Genomic DNA, 22,947 nt, shown 5'->3' on the forward strand with positions numbered 1-22,947 from the left:
TGTTAAAGAGAGTGTTTAGAAGGAACACTTGGCCTCAACTTCCAAAGCATTGAATTTGAGTCTCTGCTGGATTAATTACCGGCTGGGTGACCTAAGGACAGCCACTTTTTCCCTATCATTAAGGACAGGTGTTACGTGTTCCTTTGTCTATAGTGGAAACAATGGTTTGTGGCCTATCTCATGGATTCGGGGAAGACCACGGGCTTAATATGAGTTAGGGTCCTTTGGGAAGCGCCATACAAATGTAAATGCTATTGATATCAATTTGTCAAGGCATTTTTCCTCAAAGAGTATCTGTATTATAAGAGAAAACTCTGAACAGACGTCTAGTGGCGAGATATCGGTGCTTTCCTGCAAAGCCATGCTTTCTGCTCAGTGTTCCGATGTCCTACTAACTATTAGCATGATAATAGTTTCCATAAAGGCTATCACAGGAGGGTCAGAGTACAGGGCTATTATTTCAACCTGTAGCCACGGTGGGCTCTAGGACAGGGAACCATATGCAACCTGAGCTGGTTATGTCAGTGAGACTCAAACCAATCTGGGGACAGGGGAGGAAGGAAAAGAAAGAGGGAAGGAAGGGGCAAACATGGCGTACCACCATTTTGTGTTGTCCCTGGCAACACAAGTGAGTATCAATGGACCCAACTGGATAATTTTCTCCAAAAGGAAGAGTTATAGAGAATCAGGGGGAAAGACGATGGCTGAAGGGGGCAATTCAAGGGTTGTAGATTCTTCCAGTGGGGCCAAAGAAAAAAGGATTTGTCATTTGCATGGGAAACCGTCTAGGTGAATTCGAAATTAAACTATTCACTCTTTGTGGAACAAGTGTGAGGGGCAGCAACCTAGTGTTACAACCTCACCCCATAGGACGAGAGGGGATGGGATGCTGTAGAAAAGACACAGGTTATAGAGCCAAAGAGAACTGAGTTCAGATCTTTACTCTGCGTGATTTATTTCTAGCGTGGTTTTGGGAGAACTTCTCTGAGTTTTGGGAGATGATAATTTCTGTGGCAAAGGTTTGTTGTAAAGACTGGATACGGCAATGTGCCCTGTTAGCTCCCTGGCACATGGTAGGCATTCAGTGCAAGTCATTGTCATGAAGATAGTCCAAAGCATCCACCTGCTCTAACGATGTAGTGATCGACATACCCATTTCTGGACAACAAACTTTGCAAAGATCAGATGGGCTTTAGATATCACTGCATCTGGTGGGAGGAGTTTGGGTGGTAACAAAGAGGTCTTTCCTGACCATCCTACGATGAGTAACCTCTCCTGGGGTTTACTTAATCATCGGGCATGTATTTGTATACTTGGGTTTCGTCTGTCTTTCCAACCAAAACGTAAGCTTCAAGAGGGCAGAGAGCCTGTCTGTCTTGTTCACGGTGGCTCAGCATGTGACACAGCCCGGAACACCAAGTGTTCAGTAAATGGCTGTCGGAGGCAAGAAGAGGGAAGGAAGCAGAGCTGCTGGAATGATCAGTAAGCATTTTAACACTGACAACCTCGAACGAATCCCACGGCGAGAGCTGCATCCTGAAACGCAGGTGCCCCTGGGAGAGGCAGCAGTTGACTGAAATGCGTTCTGACGCGTAAAAGCCTCCCAGGAGACTCCTGCCCAGGGAAAGAGTCCCCAGAGAATGTGGGCTGGGCCAGGGGGCCAGGGAAGGAGCGATTCTGCCTGTCACCTGGACACGGGAATCCAGGTGTGCGTGGAGGTTGGCGAGAAGCCCTCCCCGGCCCAACTTGCCCAACAGAATCCAATTTGCATGCATCACCCACGCCCTCGACCTGGCATTCGTCTTCCTTTTCACAGCTGGTTGTGGGGCAAGGGAGGAAAATACCTTTCAGGACCAGACATGAATCTTGCCGTAAACAAGCTTCACTCTGCCCTGTTGTGTGGGCTTTAACCTTTCATAATACCCAAAGGGCAGAATGAAATGCTGAAGTAATGCACAGTAAAGCTTCCATGCGAGGCTGGGGAAACTCTAGCCGCGAAAATCAAACAAATAAAAAAGGCGAGAAAAGCTGCCATGAGTCATGTAGACACAATTCTTGGTTTGCCAGACCTCCTTCTCTGTTCCCTTAACCCCCCTTTTCTCCTGTCCTCTCTCGGTCTCTACCCACGGAGGAGACTAGGTCTCACGGTAGGTGGGGACTGAGGAAGGACCGACATGTATAAAGCACCTACTGCGTGCCAGGCAGCGTGCACACGTATTATCGTATTGTTTGATCGAACCATCCGAATAAGCCACATAGCGGGTCATTTTGCTCTCCACCATACACCGAATGAGACACTCAGCAGTCAGCCCGTCTGACTGAGATCACAGAGCTAACTGATCAGATACCTGTCAGACGTCACCAGCCAGGCTCCCTAATTATTTTGAACTTCGGGGCGCCTGGGTGGCTCCGTCGGTTAAGCGTCCGACTTCGGCTCAGGTCACGATCCTGCGGTTTGCGAGTTCAGGTCATGATCTTGGGGTTTGGGAGTTCAGGTCATGATCTTGCGGTTTGGGAGTTCGAGCCCCGCGGCGGGCTCCGTACTGACAGCCCAGAGCCTGGAGCCTGCCTCGGATTCTGTGTCTCCCTCTCTCTCTCTGCCCCTCCCCTGCTCACGCTCTGTCTCTGTCTCTCAAAAATAAATAAATGTTTAAAACAAATTTTTTTTTAATAAAAATAAAATAAAAAATAAATTAAAAAAAAATAAATTAAAAAAATGAATTTCGGTCACACTGAGGAATACTTTCTGAAGGCAATTTAAATATCCACCAGCGGAGGTTGGTCAAATGAATTATGGAATAGTCATGCAGTGGGATACCTCACAGATACTGACTGTGAATGTTTCTCTAGCCCCGGAAACATGTCACTGATTTATTATGAAGGGGGGAGGGGGGCAACCGTTTTCAAACAACATGTAAAATACCATTTTGGCAAAGAAATACACGGGCAAATAGATGCGTGTAAAAATTCAAGAAGAAACGTACAAAAATGAACAGAGGATCTTTGAATCGTAGGATTGTAGGTAATATTTATCTTCTGTCGCTTCTCTGTACTTTTAACCATCTTTCTACAAGAAGTTTGCATGTCTTGAGCAGTTTGTTTTGGTTTTCTCTTTTCAGGAGTGATTTTTAGAATGATTAGGAAGCTGCTTTCGGAAACATTTTGCTTCAGGGCCCAGAATTTGGAAACATCTCTATTCTTTTTTAGCCAATAGTGAAAGGAGAAATAAAAATCCTAGCCAAATACTGACACTTAGCCAATATTGTTCCCTTTTATAATTACATTGTCAATCGCTGATTAAAATGTAAGCGCCCGAAAACAGAAAACATGTCCTTTTTCCCTCTTTAATCCTTGTCCCTTTGTGGTGTTCCCAATGAATATTCATGGTTGTTTGATTTCTTCCTTTTACTGCTTTGGTTTTGGGTTTGTGGTCGTTTGTGTTTTTGTTTCTGTTTCCTATTTTACACCAGAAGCTTATTCATTTGGACCCTTTTAAATGCAGGTTTATGAAAATTAGGAAAATGTAGACAAGACTGAAATTTACTTTTTTTTCTTTGAATAAAATTAGTTTTTGTTGAGTGAAGGGTCCTTGTAAGCAAATGAGGTGGGAGGGGTGTATTTAACCTACTTGGGAAAATACTTTTGAACTCTTTACAACATCCCTTAGGGCCCAGTTAATTAATGGACTGATTACAAATGATTATAATTCATTGAGTCGATTTGGCAGAATTTCCTTCGGGCAGCAGTCTGTTTCCTGTTAGTTTGTGTTATGTGTCAGTGTGGAAAGTAACACATCTACTCTGCCTTACAAATAGCACAGATTTTCACTAATTCAGAACCTGTTCAATAATCAGAGTGGCTATTTCAATACTTCTTTTTTTTTTTTTTTAAGTAGGCTTCAAGCCCAATGTGGGGCTTGAACTCACAACCCTGAGATCAAGACCTGAGCTGAGATCAAGAGTTGGGACGCTTAACTGACTGAGCCAGCCAGGCACCCTTCATATTTTTCTAATCTTCGATTTTATTATGTTTTGGAGCCTGGTATATCCCTCTTTAAAACAAAACCAGGCTTGGGGTGCCTGGGTGGCTCAGTCGGTTGGGCGTCCGACTTCGGCTCAGGTCATAAGCTCACAGTCTGTGAGTTCGAGCCCTGCATCGGGCTCTGTGCTGATGGCTCAGAACCTGGAGCCTGCTTCCGATTCTGTGTCTCCCTCTCTCTCTGCCCCTTCCCTGCTCATGCTCTGTCTCTCTCTGTCTCAAAAATAAATACAAACATTAAGAAAAAAAATTTTACAAAAAAAAAACAAAACCAGGCTGGGACACGTGGGTGGCTCGGTCGGTTAAGCGTACAGCTTTGGCTCAGGTCATGAACTCACAGTCTGTGAATTCGAGCCCCATGCCGGGCTCTGTGCTGACAGCTCGGAGCCTGGAGCCTGCTTCAGATCCTGTGTCTCCCTCTCTCTCTCTCTGCCCCTCCCCTGCTCACGCTGTGTCTCTCTCTCTCTGTCAAAACTAAATAAACATTAAAAAAGTTTTTTTAATAAAATAAAATAAAGCCAGGCTATTCACAATATAAAAGTTTTTCCTTCACGAAACTATATAGCTATAGAATATAGGTATGAATGGAAATATTAATCGTGCTCACTGAATAAAAAAAATTCACGTAAACAATACTGCAATGTGTAAAACTGTGTCTCTTTTCTCTGTGCACAGGCGCGGAGGAGTCCTGCCCCTGCCCTGCTTGTTTTGGTGGAGAACCACAGTCCGCTTCTGCTTTCGAAGGACAGTGTTCCACGGGTCACACCCGCAGGCCAGGGGCTGGGATCCTTCCTCGTGCCGTGAATGGCACCTGAATGCTATTTTGACCCTCTAATAAGACAGCCTCAGAGCCATCGTGGCCACTTGGTAACCAAAATGCCAAATTTACAGAGCTGTCTGCCTTCCAGTTTTACATCGTGTCTGTTTTTTGTTGGGCTGGTCATTTAATTTTGTTTGCCAAAAGCAAACTCTTGACTAGTCTTCCAAATGACAACATGCCTATCTGGTAGTTATTTCCTTCACTAAGTGAAACAGGTATGGAATGAAGGTAAGAGCTGATGTGACGAGCACATGGAGTCTGAACCCGTCCCTCGAGAGGTGTACTGTTCCAGAAAGTAGCCAGTAACATGTGTAAGTATTTCAATGTAAATAACTAAAAATAAATAAAATTTAAAGTCCAGTTCCTCGGTTGCACTAGCCGCATTTCCAGTGCTCAGTATTCCATGACCACACGTATGTAGCGGCTGCCATTTTGGAACACACAGATGGAGAATATGTCCATCGTTGTAGAAAGTTCTACTGGACAGAACTACTCTAGAGTCTAATAAGAGACAAGAAAAACAATACCATTAGTGAAACACCTCCCTCACAATACAGATAGATGTTTGGTCTGGGGCCTCACATATCTTCCACTTTGTGCCATAGCTATAGTTCAGAAAATCCAGCATAACTGGAAGAAGGACAAGAATGTATCCCAGGCACCTTCTATTTCCGGACACTCTTGTGAAACAAGTCACCCCAGGACTAGAGCCTTAAAGAAACAACAATCACTTCATTATCTCTCCCAGTTCTGGGACTGGAGCTCAGTGAGGCGGTTCTTGGGTCTGTGCAAGTGGCAGTCGGGGCTGGAATCGGCCTCTTCTTCCAGTGGCTGGGACCTCAGCGGGGGCCTGGGGAGTTGCACCCGAGTCTTACGCAGAAGTCCTCGCCCTCCCCCATTCAAGAGGAGGGAACACGGTCGGCTACTCTACCAGGAGGGGGGGGTCATTGTCAGGTGTGGAGGGTGTGGACTGGGCGAGCTTGGGAGCTACCGTCTGCCACACCTTCTCATGACAGGCCAAGTGTCCCTGTTCGCGTCACTGCCCTCCTGGTCGCTGGCCCTGACTGCAGACAGGAGCCCCGCCTGGGGATCGAACACGCTAAAGGAAAACTAACTGCATAATTGCTTCAGTACTGTTTCCTGCCAAAGCACAAATTCAGTATCTTTATCGTGCCATGGGTTTCTTTGGTGATATGGTAAGCCCTCAGAAAAATGTTTCCAAGTGCATAAAATGTGGTGTCCCCAGGTCGGATGAGGGGCCACCAAATGGGGGGGCGGACCTATCCAGTGGAATACAAGCAGGTTGTACTGGAGGTGAAAGAATTCACCCCAGGCAGAATGAAGGAAAGAGTTTATTGACCACACAGCAAAGGAGCCGACGTGGGCGGGCAGGGGGCAAGGCAGAGACCGGTTGCCCTCAGCCCTGGGCAGTGGTGGAGGCTGTAGCTAAAGGGGGAAGGTGAGGAAGTATGAGATGTATGGAATTTTCCATTTGGGGTAACTGTGCCCTGGTGTAAGTAACCCATGAGTCGCTAGGGCTTACAGATATTGTGAGGTGGTCCCTTAATGAGCGGGGTTACTGTGGTTTCTACCTTACTCAGGTTTCTGTGGTTCAAATTGGTTGCCTAAGAGCCGCCCCTACGTAGGGGCACCTGGGTGGCTCAGTCTGCTGAGTGTCAGACTTTGGCACAGGTCGACTTGGGCTTAGCTTAGGAGTTCAAGCCCTGCATGGGGTTCTGTGCTGACAGCTCAGAACCTGGATGGAACCTGCTTGGGATTCTCTGTCTCCCTCTCTCTTTGCCCCTCCCCCGCTCGTGCTTTGTCTCTGTCTCTGTCTCTCTCTCAAAAATAAATAAACATTGAAAAATATTAAAAAAAAAAAAAAGAACCGCCTCTACATAAAATAAAAACATAAGAGTTCAAAAGAAACCAGTTATTTGGAAACACAGTTACCAAAATAGTTAAATAATAATATACTAAAATATCTAGCGAGCTTTGGCAGCAGACTTAATAAGTGTTGTCCTTTCCAAGTTCTGATGAACCTGATACTTCACGATATCTGTAACAATCGGATGTGATACGGAAATATTTGTGATTTCTATCGATGACAAATTCACAAATTCTGCTAAAGTTATTGTGGCTGTTGCCTGCATTCATATTTAGAGAAATGCAACATTTTCAGTTAAAAGGCTAGTGAAACTAAAGATGTGATTTTTTTTTTTTTTTTTCCTCACCCAGGTTTGCCGAATCACTGAAAACTGTCTTGCTGAGGAATCCTCAGCTGTAGAGGGTGCAGGTGGGGCAGGAGTTCTTAGTGCAACAGAGTAACAGGAAAGGCCTTGGGACCCACCCAGGCTGGGTGCCCCACAGGCAGTGGGTGCGGCAGCTGGATAAGCAAGCTGCTCAGAGCTAGAAAGTAAGAGGAAACCAGATGGGGAAAGAGAGAGTTCTGGAAGGACAGAAAGCTGGAGAGGATGGGCCAAGGTGGAGGTCTAAAGAAAAAAATTCCCTGTGAGGACATTCCCTCCGGCTAGGATGGCCACAGACACGTTTAGCCTCCCCATTGGGCCTTTGCCTCCCCACCCTCAGCCAATGACCTGAATTTACTTGTGGTGGTCACGTCATGAACCACTTCCCTTCTGCCAGTCTAGACTTGCTTCCAGCACAGGCAAAGAGAGTTTTTGCCACAGCGTCTGCCCTGAGCCAGTTGGTCTAGTCCCTTCTGTGGGGTGCGAGGCAACTAATTAATTGCACCGCTCTCCTCTGTGCCCAAATGCTAAATCCAGGGAGAGCCAGCGATGAGGAGACAGACGTCAAAACATCGGCTTTCTTGCTACTAAGATCTGGATTAGAGGGTACAGCTTAAATGTGGGCTTCCTACTTTCCTGGTCTCGGCCACCACCCACACCCTTTCAAAAGCTGGGGGCCTTCAGGGGAAAGGTGGAGTCCGTAGAAGACACACTTATCCAGGATTGCGGCCTGGCCCTGGTCTGGGGAAGGATGGTTGACGGGGGAAGAGAAGACAAAGGCAAATACATACACACATTCACACATCGACACACATACACGCCTTCAGTATTCTCGATGGACGCGTTCCTCCCCATCTAGAACCGTGGACCAATGGCTGTCACTCACCAACCAGGTGACTCACTCCATCTCTAAGAGGAGGAGTTTGGGGTGTGGCAAGCGGCCGGGAGCCCTGAGGGAAAACTCCTTAAGGGGACTCTCAGAGACAGAGAAGCTCCCCCCCTCCAGCATCCACGTTTGAAAGTATCCTACCCAAATATAAATAAACTCATTCTAAGTTCATTCTTACTATTTTTCATGAAAACAAGAGGAGAATCAAGGGGGCTCCCTACCTAGCGCTAGGTAAAACTTTAACGCGTGATCTCATTTAAACCTCACAACGATCCTCCGTTGTAGATGGCTGAACCGTCTAACATCTGAAATTGTTGAGTTTTACATCGCTCCTCATCAGGGAAATACAAGTCAAAACCATACTCAGATGTCACCTCACGCCAGTCACAGTGGCCAAAATGAACAAATCAGGAGACTATAGATGCTGGCGAGGATGTGGAGAAACGGGAACCCTCTTGCACTGTTGGTGGGAATGCAAACGGGTGCAGCCACTCTGGAAAACAGTATGGAGGTTCCTCAAAAAATTAAAAATAGACCTACCCTATGACCCAGTAATAGCACTGCTAGGAATTTACCCAAGGGATACAGGAGTACTGATGCATAGGGGCGCTTGTACCCCAATGTTCATAGCAGCACTCTCAACAATAGCCAAATTATGGAAAGAGCCTAAATGTCCATCAACTGATGAATGGATAAAGAAATTGTATATTACAATTGTGTATATATACAGTAAAGAATATACACAATATAGAATACACATATTCTATATACACAATAAAGAATATACACAATAAAGAAATTGTATATTACAATTGTGTAATATACACGATTGTGCATATTACATTGTGTATATACACAATGGAGTACTACGTGGCAATGAGAAAGAATGAAATATGGCCTTTTGTAGCAACGTGGATGGAACTGGAGAGTGTGATGCTAAGTGAAATAAGCCATACAGAGAAAGACAGATACCATATGTTTTCACCCTTATGTGGATCCTGAGAAACTTAACAGAAACCCATGGGGGAGGGGAAGGAAAAAAAAAAAAAAAAAAGAGGTTAGAGTGGGAGAGAGCCAAAGCATAAGAGACTCTTAAAAACTGAGAACAAACTGAGGGTTGATGGGGGGTGGGAGGGAGGGGAGGGTGGGTGATGGGTATTGAGGAGGGCACCTGTTGGGATGAGCACTGGGTGTTGTATGGAAACCAATTGGACAATAAACTTCATATATTGAAAAAAAAAATGAAATTGTTGAGTTTTAACTTAAAAAAAAAAACAGGAAGTTTGTGTCCTTCATCCCAATGGTGCCCCGTTTTACAGGCGAGGTCACCGAGATTTCCAGAAATTAAGTGACTTGCCAAGGACCACATGGCTAGAACACGAGCCTAGGAATGAAGAGGTAGATTATATACAGGTTCTGCCTCAAATGGTGCCTTGCATAGAGTAGTTGCTCAATAAAGATATTTTTAACAGTCTAGTTACCGAGATTTACCTTCTTGTACACGGTGAGTGAGAATGGCCTGCTTGGCTTGGGAGAAGCCTAGGCCTTCCACCATCCAGCAGTTTCCTGTGGGCAGAGCTCCTTCGCACACGCACGCGTCCTTGGAGCTGGCTTGCTTCTTTGTTAAGCACCTGATTAAGGGCTGAAACTGATGACCTAGGCTGCTTCCAGAGAATCTCCCCTGCTCGGAATTAAGCAGGCTTACGGTAGAAATCAAGGCTGGAAGCAGCCTCGGGCCAATTCAGAGAAATGAATGCCAGTGATCAGATGCAGGGCAATTTCAGATTCCTTTTCGCAATTTTTTTCCGAGTGTGAATCCACACTGGAGATCTCGTTCTCATTTCAAATCACTCTTGGGAAATAGGTCCTCAGGGACAAGCTACACACGAATCTTCAGCTTCATGGGGACTCTGGTGGCAGTAGGACCCTGGGGCAGGGAGACTGCACCCCAGTCTGGGGAGGCAGTGTTAGTCGCCTACCAGCCCCTCATGCCCAAGTCCCCAGTACTAGGGTTTGGCCGGGGACCACACTCTGCCCCCTAAACACCTTGGGGGCGTATCCACCACTGCTGCTGTCTTGAGGCCAGATGGCAAGAATCTCTTCCTTAGATTGTCGATTTGTTAAAAACAGAAATCCCACTGGGTCATCACATCACTTCAGAACCTTCCAAATGATTCCCCACTTACCCTACAGCAACCTCCAGGCTGACTCACGCGGCACCCCCCCAACTCCATATTCCGTCTCCCTCCACCCCATCTCCTGCTCACACTTGGGGCTCCAGCCAGCTGGACTTCTTTTACTCCACAGGTATGTCATTCTTTTCTTTCCTTTTTTTTATTGTTTACTTATTTTTTGAGAAAGAGAGACAGAGTGTGAGCGGGCAAGGGGCAGAGAGAGAGGGAGACACAGAATCCGAAGCAGGCTCCAGGCTCTGAGCTTGTCAGCTCACAGCCCACTTCAGATTCTTTGTCCCCTTCTCTCTCTGCCCCTCCTCCACCCCCTCCTCTGCTCCCGCGTGTATGCTCTCTCTTAAAAATAAATAAACATTAAAAACGAATTCCAACATCCAGATTCTTTGGTGTGAGCAACAGTTGCTTCTCGTCCCCTGGTCTCTACAGCGTGGGCGGCTCTGATCTCTGTGGTTTAGAGGTGACCGTGGCCTCTGCCCTTAGGAGATAGCAGTAATGATGTTGTTAAAGCAAAACTGACTTTGAAAAAGGCTGCTCCCCATCAGTGTGCATTCGGGCGGCCAGGAAATTGAGGTTTCTGTCCATTTCAAGTCTGGGAAAAACTTGGCTTTCATCATGTTTGAGACCAAGAACAAAAGCGAATCAGGGAGTCAAAAGACATTTTTTGATGGGACTAAGCCAGGTGAATGGATTAAAACTGTAGGATAAGGAGTGAATCTTGACAACCACTGCCATATACGGGGCTTTGAGGGATCCACCCCTGACATACGGTGACCTCGTGGGTGCTGAGGCTTCCGTGAGGTCTTAGATCTGCCCTGATATCTGTGAGGCCTGCACGCCTGTCTCCCAGACCAGAACTGCGGTTCTCTCAGATCCCTCACTGGCTACGTATTCTTTTTTTTTTTTTTTTTTTAATTTTTTTTTTCAACGTTTATTTTTGGGACAGAGAGAGACAGAGCATGAACGGGGGAGGGGCAGAGAGAGAGGGAGACACAGAATCGGAAACAGGCTCCAGGCTCCGAGCCATCAGCCCAGAGCCCGACGCGGGGCTCGAACTCACGGACCGCGAGATGGTGACCTGGCTGAAGTCGGACGCTTCACCGACTGCGCCACCCAGGCGCCCCCTGGCTACGTATTCTAAAGACTTTTCAATCCACTGCAGCACGGATTTTTAATTCATCATCTTTTATTTTCTCATTCATTCATTTATTCATTCAACAGGTGTTTACTGAAGCTCTACCACGAGTCAGGCCCATCTAGGGAGAGACCAAGAACTGATGAAGAAAGTACAATGGAGGATAGTAAGTATCAGGGTGACATTGGAGCCCAAAGCAGCCTCAGGGAAAGTATCAGAGAAGAGAACAGCTACAATGGGTGGAGAGGGGGAGAATGTTCCAGGCAGAGGAACCGTGCGCATGCAAGTCTAGCAAAAGACTCTCTCAAGAATGACATATTGGGGCGCCTGGGTGGCTCAGTCAGTTAAGTGGGCTTGAACCCACGAACCGTGAGATCATGACCTGAGCTGTAATCGGACACTTACCCAACTGAGTTACCCGGGCCCCGCTGGATGTTGGAATTTTAAAATCACTAAGCTATGGCTGAAAATATTTATTTGTACCTTAAGGACAGCAGTGCTTTTAAAAACCTTTATTTATTTATTTATTTATTTATTTATAATTTTTTTTCAACGTTTATTTATTTTTGGGACAGAGAGAGACAGAGCATGAACGGGGGAGGGGCAGAGAGAGAGGGAGACACAGAATCGGAAGCAGGCTGCAGGCTCTGAGCTGTCAGCCCAGAGCCTGACGCGGGGCTCGAACTCACGGACCGTGAGATCGTGACCTGTGCTGAAGTCGGACGCTCAACCGACTGAGCCACCCAGGCGCCCCTAAAACCTATATTTAATATGTAAACTAAATCCAGGAAATAAAGCTGCATGGCACAGAGGTTCATACAACTAGTTCTCCTAAGGAAGACCTTTTCTACAGCCTGAAGATACAATGTCTATAGCTTCGTCAAGCCAAAAGAGAGCATTTCGAAGGTGAAGACGTCCCATTGAAGACCCCAGAATAATCCCGCTGATCTCATCCACTAGCCTTGATATCACAGAATGAGAGCCAACAAGACTGGGTCCCTAACCACTGAGTGCTGTGAGAAAATAATAAACATACGGTATGCACGTATTCATACTTGGCCTTGTTCTGCAAAGCTTAGCTACTGGAAACACACGAATTACAGTAGTAAGACATAAATAAATGCTAAAACACAAGAATCAGAGAAACCACACAATAGAACGGGGTGTTTGGTTAAGGGGTGGGGGAAATAGAGCGCAGTTTTTAAAGCCAGAACGTTCCACGCATTATTATAGATAAGCTGCAAATTTATTTTTTATTTTTTATTTTTTTTAAATTTATTTATTTTTTTTCAACGTTTATTTATTCTTGCGACAGAGAGAGACAGAGCATGAATGGGGGAGGGGCAGAGAGAGAGGGAGACACAGAATCCGAAGCAGGCTCCAGGCTCTGAGCTGTCAGCACAGAGCCCGATGCGGGGCTCGAACCATGAGATTGTGACCTGAGCCGACGTCGAACGCTTAACCTACTGAGCTACCCGGGGGGCCCCGATTTGCTGCAAATTTAGCTCTGAGCTTTTTGGTACCCCAGATGAGAAGGGACTATAACTAGCATCTTACAACCGCATATCTTGGGGGTTGCCCTTGTACAGGAATGCCTCCATTCCTGGGAACATCGAGAAATTCCGGATGCTAGTGTGACAGGTATAATGGAGCTTTATTTTTACCTTGGTGAACTGATCTCTTCCCATGCCCCTAAATCATATCATAAAGGTGACAACACATTCTGTCCCTCTCAGGTCTATCCCCAGGCTCTGAATGGGTTCATCCATTCAGCATTTACTGATGGCTCACTCTGTGCCGGGCACTATGCTGGGTGTGCTGGACAGTGATGTCCTGCCCAAGGTCCCTGCAGGCAGGAAGGACTCCCCTCTGTCTCTGAGTGTGCTGCAGGCATCCAGCCCCAGCTGTCAGCTCACCTCCAGAACCGCATGAGCCGAAGGTAGCCACCTCACCTGGGGTGGCTGACATCTAAGGTCTAATTAGTTGGGAGCAGGAGGATATGAAGGCCCACCCCCGTTCTCTCAGCTTGCGACAATTCTGGAGGGACACACCCCAGAGAGTTGTCTGGGGGCTCAATGGAGACTGAAGTCCTTCCTAGTAAACCTCAGAAACACCACCTGCATCTCAGAGCAAACTTGAAGGAGGGGAAGAAGAGAAGTTACACCTGGTGAGTGGTTACATTCCTGCTTCCTCTCTAAGAAGCCACAGCAGGAGTCAGGAGGGAGGGAGGACCCTAGCGGTGGTCCCCAACTGCCACCATCCCTCACCCCTGTCCCCACCTCCCTCGCTGCTGGGGGTCCGGGGTCCCAGGCTCCCTCCCTCCTTTCTCTCTCATTATCAGAAATCAATCTCGGGCTAAGTTTTCCTACACTTAAAACGAGGGAGGGGCGCCTGCGTGGCGCAGTCGGTTAAGCGTCCGACTTCATCCAGGTCACGATCTCGCGGTCCGTGAGATCGAGCCCCGCGTCAGGCTCTGGGCTGATGGCTCGGAGCCTGGAGCCTGTTTCCGATTCTGTGTCTCCCTCTCTCTCTGCCCCCCCCCCCCCGCCCCCATTCATGCTCTGTCTCTCTCTGTCCCAAAAATGAATAAACGTTGGAAAAAAAAAATTAAAAAAAAAAAAAAACGAGGGAAACGGACTAAATGGTTTGTAAGCTCTATAATTATGACTCTTGGAACATTTTAAAACACGGTCGTGTTCTTTCAAATCTCAACCATTTATTTCAGAGAGTGGCAATTTATGCAAACGCCAACCAAAGGACATCACAATACGCGATTTATTTTTTCAATACGCTGTAGTTTAGTAAATACATTTACGTCACCATCATTGAAGAACATTCAATGGGCACCCGCCGGATGCATCGTATAGCGCTTGAAGAATCAGCAATTGTTGAGATGTTGACATGTTTAAATTCGGCTCGTATTACATGAAGCAAACGAGAGCGCATAACTGAGCTTGGGAGTGACATTCATGCTACATGGCTGTTGTTTCTTCTTCCTCTTCTTCTCCCTCCTCTTCTTTCAGGCTGCCAGACGGTGTGGATCAAATTATTCTAGAATGCAGGGAGTCTGGATTTCTGCAGATGAGCATAATGGCAGCGCAGACTTTTGCTTCGGTCACTGCGACTCTCGGTGGTGTAATCTGCTCCCACCAGGATGCCCTAGCCTTCCATGCTGCTCGGGTGTCGGGCCGGTTCCAGCAGCATTTTTAAGTGCCCTTTGAGAATTTCTGCAAGAAAACTTCTGTGTCATCTCTTGTACTTATTTTCTTAAAATCTTAGAAACACAAGTTTTACCTTTAGCTTAAAAAAATGAACGTATCACTAGACTGCATTAAAACACGGTGGTTAAAATTCCAGCTTGGAGACTCAGCCAGACGATAATGATATCCAAATTTTATTGAGAGTTTTCTATCAACTTATCTGATCCTCACAACAGTGTCTCCATTTCATAGGGGAAGAAACTGAGGCACAGAGAGGAAGGGCAACTTGCCTAAGGTCACCTGCTAAGAAGAGAGAGAGCCAGGATTTTCACCCAGGCAGTTTGGGTTATAGAGACCCTGTTTTGAACTGCCTGTCTCTGCTGATAGCTCCGTGACTCAGTATCCCCATTAAAATATAGGGATAAGGACATGGGGGACTTGGGTGGCTCAACCTGTTGAGCGTCCGACTTCGTCTTGGGTCACGATCTCACGGTTCCTGAGTTCGAGCCCCACATCGGGCTTACGACTGCCAGCCTGAGCTCACTTCAGATCCTTTGTCCCCTCTCTCTGCCCCTCCCCTGCTTGCACTCTCCCCCCCCCATATATTTTAAATATATATATAGGGATAAGAACATCATCTTCAATATAGGATTGTGCAGCGGTAAGGGGACCCAAGGAAAGCATTTGGCTCTCTGCCAGTTATAGTAAGCTCTAGAATGCACTTGCCGTTGTGAGAGTTCAAGGGGGCTCTGTCAAGGGGAAGGCACGCATCCCCTAATGTTTCGCTATTACCTGTAGGGATATGGATGCATTACGTCACATACGTATGTGGTACATTACAAATGTGTATTATGTATCTGCACATACGACCTTTGTATCTGTCTTAATTGGTGTTTCTGCAGAGTCAAACTGTGAGGAAAGGATACAAATGTGTGGCGCCGTTTTCTCTCCCAGGAAACTCCAGTAGGAGAGCGGAGAAGCAGGGCGAGGCAAGGCAAGATAGGTAAGGACGGAAATGTAGTCAACTAAGGGCAATTACCAAGAAAGTTGCCACTGACGACAGCCAGAGAGCAATGCTGCTGGGCAAGTCTGGAAAACCGCGTAGCTCTCACCCCGGAGTGATCTCGCCCAAGGGGCCGGGAAGCTGAGGCATTTACCCACCAAAGGTCCATCTGCCATTGGTTGTGGGCTCCTCCCAGAAGCAATCACTCTGGAGTCGCTCCTGCTTGCTGCAAATGCTCCCAGGGCCAGAACCAAAGGCCCCAGGTGGGAAGACTCAGGGTGCACGGGTGTGCCAAGGTGAGGGGAGAGAGGACATTAGGAGGGGCACTAACAGACTCTGCTCAAATACATAGAGAGGCTGTCTGGGGATAGATACATAAGGAACTGGTGTCAGTAGTGGGAAAAAGAGAGGGGAACTAGAAGGTTGGAGGGGTTGGGTATTTTCCCCATGAACCCTACGATGCCTTCTGAATTTTGTGATGTGCAAATATCACCCATTCTCAAGGCGAACAAAATGGTGTCTCAAAATGAAATTGATCCCTGCAGAGATGCACGGGAGGCCAACAAGTATGTCTCTAGAGCACCCGGGTACTGTTGATACTTGGAGCTGGATAATCCTGCCCTGTGCACTGCAGGATGTATGGCTCATCCCTGGGCTCTACTCATTAGACGCCAGTGGCAACCCCGTCCTCAAGCTGGGGTCATCAAAAATGTCTCCAGACATGGCCAGATGTCCCCAGGGGCCAAATCACCACCCTGGCCTCATTGAGAACCGCTGTTCTGGAGAACCTGGTCAGTCTGCATTCTCTTGTAGCTCTCTGGTGAGCACAAGCGGTCTGAGGTGGCACATCCACAGGTCTGCGTGAAGCCTGACTATGGAGAGGGACCCCAGACACCCGGTCTACACTATGAGTGGAGAGCCTTCTTCTTCTCCTTCCTGCCCTTCCCTCCGGCCGGCCTGTCCTCACTTCCCACCCTCCGCAATGGTCTCATTCACTTCATGTGTCTGTCTGTTATCTGTCAGCCCCCGCGAGAAGTAGGCTGTGCGGGAATGGGTATGATTCTGGTCCTCCCCTCACAGACAGTGCGTGGTACAAAAGAGGTGGTCAGTGAGTGCCTGCTGCTTGAAGAATTGAATGACTGGATGACTGGATGTTCCAGAGCGTTGGAGAAGGGGGAAAGAAAACAGGAACGATGATGAGGGGGAAAGAGACAAGGCCGGAACCAGGGTGGGAGATGTCGTGGAAGGCGGCAGGCACGGGTTCTGCTGCTCAGAACTGGGATGAAAGCTCCTCCCCGACAAAGGAGCTGGGATGCCTTCCCACCGGCTCCTCCCCGCCTCCTGTAGTTGCCTCCCAGAAGCTGGACCTGGGCCACAGCTGGCAGGGGGTAACATTGTCAGAGGGCGGTGACATCGCTGAAGTGAACTGATTTTAGATGCGTTTGGATCGCTTTGTGTCCCGTTTACCAGATCCAGGCGCCATCCGCCACTTTTGCAAACAGGCAATGGGGGAAGAAAGGAGGCTCTGTTTCCTCAAAATGAAGGCCAGCTTGTCCGGAGACTGTGCTGCAAGGTTGGCATTGTTTGGGTGACTGTCGGGCAAGATGCAGTCTCCCTCCCCCGTGGGCCAAGTGCACATCCCTGCTCCATAGATGTTGGGCTTGACTTGGTCAAACCTCTCTTGGTCAATGGACTGCCAGTCACAACACTCTGAGGCCTTAAGTGCACTCGCCCATATGGCTTAGCTCTTAACTCCGGTGTCCCCTGAGGGGAGCACGTAAGTGCGTGGCCGTTGCCCTTTCCCTTGGGCCCCAGAGTGAACACCCCTGGAGCTGACCTGAATCCGACTCCTAGCCCATCCCACAGAACCCACAGCCGGAAGCCCAGTCACCCACTGAGACCAGCGCAGCTCTCCCAAGCCACAGTCCCACCCACAGACCTCCAAGGCGGAGAATAAAGGCTGACTGTAAGCCACTGAGTCTGGGGTGGTTTGTTCAGCAGCATTATTGTGGTGATAGATGATTGACTCAATAGTAATCAGCAACGCCTGCCCCAAAGTCAGGCATGAGCCTTCCTAATGACTCTTCCCCTACTAGCTCGATAGCACTGGGCAAGTTAGCCTCTCGGCCTCAGTTTCCTCATTTATAAAACGGAAGTAATAATAGCATTACTCTCAGCACCGTTGGGAGGATTACATGAGATAATCGATACAGAGTGCTTAACGTCGCACCTGTAAACATCGCCCGGAGTAAACGTTCTAGAACTCAGAGGTCACAAATTGGAAGCGTGTTCTCAGATAACTCAACGAATTGTCTCTATTGGGATCAATCCTCAACTGCCAGCTGGGAAATTTCATGTGGAAAAAGCAATCCACACTTGCAGCTTCTCTGGGAAAGTCAGATCTGGCCAACACTGGGCCAGCCTTTCTACGTGGCAACAATGGATAGAGCTAGGGGGCAGTATATTACCATGTGAGTAACAGCAAATGTGACCACTAGGGTTTAAACAATTGAGGGGTTCGGTTTTCGCAGGCAGCATGACATCCAGGAGTCAGAAGCCCAGGGCTGGCACCAAGCCGAACGATGCCATCGGGAAGCTGGGCGCCTCTGTCTTGAAACCTTGCCATCTTTAGCACGTGGTGTTTGGGCCTCATAATCTCAAGATAGCTGCTGCACATCCAGCCGCGGTATCTATGTCTCAGGCCAAAAAAGAAAAAAAAAAAAAAAAAAGGAGGATGGAGGAGGTAAAGGGGCAACGGACAACATCTCTCCTCGCAAGGCTTTGTCCTTTTATACTGGAAAGGGAGACTTTCCAGGAAGTTCCACTTACGTCTCAAAGGTCAGAAGTGAGTCGCCTTAGCCACACCTTGCTGCAAGTGTGCTGGGAAACGGAGCAAGCGCTCTGTGATTGTCTCTGTAGCTGAGAAAGAAGGGAACTGGAAAGAACAGCTCTAGTCGCACTGCTCAGTTTAGCACAGAACCTTCCTAGGCAGGGTATCATCTGCTTTGTTTGCAAACATATGCATCTGTTTTGTTTGCAATTCCTGCCCTAGGTGGTGCCTGTCTGTGTGATCCTTGGCCACGTAAGGGCATCGATGGGGAGCGTGCTCTTGAGTTTCTCACCGCTGGCCAAGGTCTTTCTAAGATCACGGCAGAACTGAACTTCCAGGCCCCCCCCCCCCCAGCTACTTTGCCCCATTCTTCGTCCTCATAAAGCTTCTCGTCTGGGGCAGAAGCCAACGTACAAGATGCTCAGCAAACAGTGGAAAGTTTCTCTTACAAGGAGCTCTGACCACACTAGCCACATTCTTGCCGCAGCCTTGGCTAACGCTGAGAAAATACTCTTTCCCTCCACCCCGCTTGTCTTCTTTTTTCTTTTGATGGACTGTGGTAGCTTCATACCATTTTTCAAGGCAGGCTGTTGACGTACCAGGAGGTGCCCTCTATTTACTACAATAAAATTAGTGATTTATAGAAAGACACAATTCCACAATCCCCTAAACTCTCCTTTTATCCCTAACTACTGTGTCCACAAAGCGCCCAGCATCCAGTGTGGTTCAAAGGTCTGAATTGTATAGCGAAGTAAATCATTTTTAAAATCCCAACAGTAATGTATGGTGGGAGCATTCTTAACTCGAACTGAGTAAGGGGGAAGAGAGCCGACGCAGCCAACCTTAGCTATAGTATATTACTCAAGTTGATGTGGGGCAGAGAAGATTGGATATTTAATGTCGATGATACCATGAGAGGGGGATGAAAAATTCCAAGTTCCACCAGAAAATAAGAAGGAAAAATTTAGGTCCCACAAGCCCTGGCCTATTTTTCCTTTCCTTCTCCTCTCCCACCCTCTGTTTTCTTACCTTCCGCCCTTCTCTCTCCCTTCCTGCCGGCTGAGGGTCTATTTCTGTGGCCACTGCAGAAAGCCCAACACATTTTTCAGTAGGGCCCTAGTTTAGGCTCAGGGTGGACATTCTAATATATGCAGGACCCTGGCCCCAGACTCGCTTGTTCAAACGCACTCGATGCCGTGCCTTACGTCACAACGTTCAAGCCTAAATCTCTGGAGTGTGCGTGCGGACCTGCCTGGAGTCCGTGTAGAAACTGTTTCATTTGGGTCAGTTCAAGCAGGTGTCCACTCCAGGAGGCTCAGGAATCATGGAAAGAAAAGGTCTGACTGGTAGGTCGTGGGGCGGGCTTGAGTGGGTCTGACCGATCAGTGACAGCAACTCCCTTGAGTTCAACCAGTTTATCTTGAGCTCCTAGAGTCAGACACAGTGCTAGGTCTGGGGATGCAAATACCCATACCATATACTCCTGCCTTTCAGAAGCCCACTACCTAGGGGAGGTGGCTCCAAATGAATTAGTTACCCCTCCAGGAAAACTCTAAATCCCCCCTCGTATAGTGCTTCTCACACTTCAACACGCACACAGATCCCAAGATTCTTATGAAAATATCAATTGGGGCTCAGTAGCTCTGGAAGAGGCCTGAGATTCTGCCCATCCAACCGGGTCCCAGGTGCCGGCCATGCGGCTGGTCTGTGGCTGCACTTTGAGTAGCTGGGTCCCAGGGTTGAGTGTCAGCTTCGAAGGAGCACAGAGGGCTGCTGGGTGAGGAACGCCCCAGGGAGCAACTAGAGGCTGCTTCTTCCTCGCTCCAGAAGCATGTGGCTCCACTCGGGATGTATAAACAGGCTTTGGCCGGCCCGCTAAGGTCACCTGTCATTGTGTTGCTCCAAGTCAAAGGAGCATCTTTCAGCAGGGGGCTGAGTGGTGGGGCAGTTTCAGGAGGCGAGTCTTTGAAAAAGGAAGCAGCAAACCATTGTTTAGGGTTGAAAGTGTTGGGAGAAAGTGCCCTCTTGTTCTTCTTGGACAGACTTCCTTTCTCTCTTTTCGATCTTCCTTGGGCAAGGGGGCATTTTTTGGTTCGCTGAAGATTCTGTAGCATTCCACGGAGACCTTTTTCTCCCACACCCCCTTCTCCACATAAAGGTTACTGTACTTGTCAGAATTCTTATGGCACTCCATACACAGCAGGTGCTCAATAAATGCTTTAACAATCTTGAGAAGAAAACTCACGGGGATTATATTCCGCGTTTTGCTTTTTAAAGTCTGAAAGCAGACCCTAGGACCGATTATGTACTTCTCAATTCCTACTTAGAAAACGTTTCTTTCTCCTTTCTTGTAAAAGATCGTGTCAGAGATGCACTATGTGCAAAACCATTAGGAGATCAATGAGTTTCTAGTCCGTGAGACTCCAGATGTGTGCTATTGTATTAGCTATCTATGGCCACGGCTAACGCTGTGTAACAAACAAGAAGCCCTCATAAGCAATATACTTATTGTTCATGCATCTGTTGGTTGGCGAGGAGGCTCTGCTCATCTGGGGTGGGCTCATTCACGTATCTGGTGGTCATCCAGTTGTGTTGACTGGACATTTGGGGTAACTGGCCTTTGTCCGTGTGTTCTGTCTTCCAACAGGCTCTCCCAGGCATGTTTTTATGGCGACTGTGGAGGGTGCAAAAATGCAAGCAGAGACATTTTTTCCCCCAAGCTTATGCCTGCATCATGTCTGCCAAAATTCTGCCTGCCAGAGAAAGTCACATGGCTGGGCTAGGGTCAGTGCAGCAGGGCACTGCAAGGTTACATGGCCAAAAACACAGGGCTTTAATGCAGCCCATGAACACAGCCTGTACGTGTAACAAAGTAACTTCACAGTTCATAGTTAAGCTGATACAAGCAACATCTTTGCAAAGAGCAAACATCTAGCCTTCTCCCTGCTCCAAAAGACAGAACAGCTGCAGAAAAGTCCAGGGAAAACAAAGCCATCTGAGAGGAGGGAGAGCAAGAAGTATTTACTGACAATGCTCAATTTGTAATCCACGTTTATTTCAAACTCAAAAGGACGTATTTACAATATGCCAGGTTTTCACGTCCCCACCCTTCAGTGGCATCTCTGCAGCAATAGAAATATCAAGCTTTCTGCCTCTTTCAAAAGCGAGGGCCTGTGTGTGCAAGGTAAACAAAGGGTAATGAAACAGCAAATGGCAGAGTGTCAAGTTGTTGGAAGGTGTCTTCCCGGGATGCCACGGGGACGCGGTTTCATTCTGGTCTCATTTAACATCTTCATTAATGATCTGGAAGAGGGAGTAAACAGCACATTAATTATAATCACAAGTGTTGCTAAATTGGGATTTGGTGCCTGCACCAAAGAAAGGGACTCTGAAAGGACCAGGCAGGAGGTGGATCCCGCTTGGAAAAGCTGAACAGCACCTAGGAAGAAAATCACAGCACATTTCAGGGGAGGAAACAAGGCCACTTGGAAGCAGTGAGGCCCAAAGGCAAGGAAGCTGCCTGAAATCCCTTCTGGAACAACCTGAGGTATTCACAAATAAACCCAAGAGCGAAGTGTTTATGGCAAGGAGGTAGCATCCAGGATTGAGATGTAAGCAAGCAGGAGCGGGAGATGGGGGGACAGCCATAAACACACCAGGGACCAGGGGCACTTGAAACTTTTTCCCCCCTAGCCTCCTTCTCCCTCCGGGATATTAGCTTCTGAGAACAGGGGTTTGTGTTGATTTGTTTTCTGCTATATCCCCAGCACCTGGAATAATGCTTGGGACACAGAAGTCACTCAATAAATACTTGTGAAACGCACACCTGAATGAATGGATGAGGGAGGGACGCTGGGTGGCTTCTGAAGGAGAGAGGCTTTCTCTCCAAGAGGTAGGAGCCAGCCAGAGAGTGATTAAAAAACTGAAACTAACAAAGCAACAAAGTAAAAATTGGGGAAGGGGAGGAAATGAACAAAGTGAAAATCAGGAAAACTCCTCAGAGAGCAGAGAGCCTGTTGGTGTTATTATACAAATAAACAATAGTGTAAGAGACTTAACGGTAATGCTTATGGGTGTCTGTCACTGTCTAAGTGGCTTTGTACACATTATCTCATGTAATCATCACAAGAAAACTACCGGGTGTGTTCTATCATTGCCCTTGTTTTAGGTCCGAGGCACAGAAAGATTAAGGAGCTTTCCAAGGTCACATCCAAGGTCCTCTCGGTAGTGAGATCCATTTCATTTATTCATTTTAAGTAGGATTCACACCCAGCCAGGGGCTGCACCCAGGACTTGAACTGATGACCCTGACATCAAGAGCTGAGCGGAGAGCAGAGGTCAGACGCTTAACTGACTGAGCCACCCGGGGTTGAAACCTGTGTAACCCTATTTCCTGTTCTCCACGACCATTTGCCATATTGGTCTAAAGGGAAGGCTGGCAGTGGAAGAGACAGAGAGGGAGAGAAGGCTGAGGCGAGATGAGGAGGAGAAGAAGGGGGGGGGGAGAAAACAGAAAGGAGAAGTAAACAAACACAGAATAGGGCAACTGAGTTTTCTCCACCTCCCACTCAGGGAACCACTCGCCAGCTAGCAT

At 47.7% G+C, this 22,947-nt stretch overlaps 1 long non-coding RNA gene across 1 annotated transcript in view; it reads right to left on the reverse strand.

Annotated features, from left to right (window-relative positions):
* Positions 1 to 21,387: 21,387 nt before the first annotated feature.
* LOC121037435 (uncharacterized) overlaps positions 21,388 to 22,947 on the reverse strand; it is a 57,146-nt gene continuing 55,586 nt past the window's right edge. The window contains exons 3-4 of the long non-coding RNA XR_005793781.1: positions 22,180 to 22,281; positions 21,388 to 21,656 (exon numbers count right to left, since the gene is read on the reverse strand). This is a non-coding gene — a long non-coding RNA (uncharacterized LOC121037435). The remainder of the gene's footprint in view (positions 21,657 to 22,179; positions 22,282 to 22,947) is intronic.

The sequence above is a fragment of the Herpailurus yagouaroundi genome, unplaced genomic scaffold (assembly GCF_014898765.1).
Source record: "Herpailurus yagouaroundi ecotype Mexico unplaced genomic scaffold, PumYag 28, whole genome shotgun sequence".
Classification (NCBI taxonomy): Eukaryota; Metazoa; Chordata; class Mammalia; order Carnivora; family Felidae; genus Herpailurus; species Herpailurus yagouaroundi.